Raw genomic sequence first — 1,297 nt, 5'->3', positions numbered from 1 at the left:
ACTTTCTCCAATACTCCTTCCCAATTCTGTTTTTGATACTCCTCAGATCCCAAAAACACACCCAAAATTTTTAGTCCCCTTGTGTTCCAGGTTAAATTACTGGGTAGTTTTGGAAACCTTTTTAAACCTCTATAACCTGCCCAAAAGGCTTCAGTCTTTTCCCAGTTTACTTTGGCCGATGATGCCTTTTCATACATGTCAATTGTCTTAATTAAAACATCAATATCATTTTGATCATTGACAAAAAGTAATGACATCATCAGCATAAGCAGTGACCATAATCCTTGAAACCTGAGGCATAGTAGGTATTGAAAAGCCAGTTAAAGCTTTTTAGGTGATGTGAAAGAAAAGGTTCAATTGCAATACTGTACAATTGCCCTGATAAGGGACAGCCTTGTCTGATACACTCTTTGAAACTGAAATGGAGCCTGCTTAAGCCACCACCCAACTTAACCATACAAGAAGCTCCAGTATATAAAGAAGAAGTTATCCATTTTATAAATTTTTTGCAAAAACCAAAACTTTCAAGTAAATTAAAAGGAGTAGTTATGGTCTACGATCAAATGCTTTTTCTTGATCTAATGTTAATACTCCAATCTCTTCATTATATGTTTTACAAATATCCAAGACATCTCTCACCAGGAAAAGATTGTCCATTATTGATCGTTTTGGGATACAGTAGGTTTGGTCTTGGTGGATTATGAAATGTAGATACTTCTTAAGTCTGTTAGCAATACATTTAGATAGAAGTTTGTATTCTGTTGTTAACAACAAGGCGACAGGTCTCCAGTTTTTAGGAGAGTTAAGTCTCCCTTTTTTGGTAAAAGAGACAATGCAACATCGTTGATTACGAAGTTGGTAAAAACCCATCTCTATAACTTTCTACCAAATACTCCAATGAGGTCCATACCAATACATTCAAAATGTTTATAAAATCTAGAAGCCGTCCATCAATGCCATGGAGAACGACAAGGTTTTAACTGTCCAACAGCATCACTGAGTTCATGAAAAGAAATTTTAGCTTCCAAAGCAGTCTTTGATTTACAGCCTATTTTTGGCAGATCTTGACACAGCTGTGCAGCACAGTCAGAATCACATTCATCAGCCTTATATAGACAAGAATAAAAATCAACAGCATGACGACGCATTTCTGTAATATTGTTGGTTATTTTCCCATCAGGAAGCCGCAAGCATGTCATTTGTTTGTGCTGTGCCACTGATCTTTCCAGATTAAAAAAGAAAGTACTTGAGGCATCCATTTCAGCAATTGATGTAAACCGTGCCCTTACCAATGCTG

This window comes from Cyprinus carpio, chromosome A25, assembly GCF_018340385.1.
Source record: "Cyprinus carpio isolate SPL01 chromosome A25, ASM1834038v1, whole genome shotgun sequence".
Taxonomy (NCBI): Eukaryota; Metazoa; Chordata; class Actinopteri; order Cypriniformes; family Cyprinidae; genus Cyprinus; species Cyprinus carpio.
The sequence above is the reverse complement of the archived record's forward strand: the minus strand, read 5'-3'. Positions refer to the sequence as shown.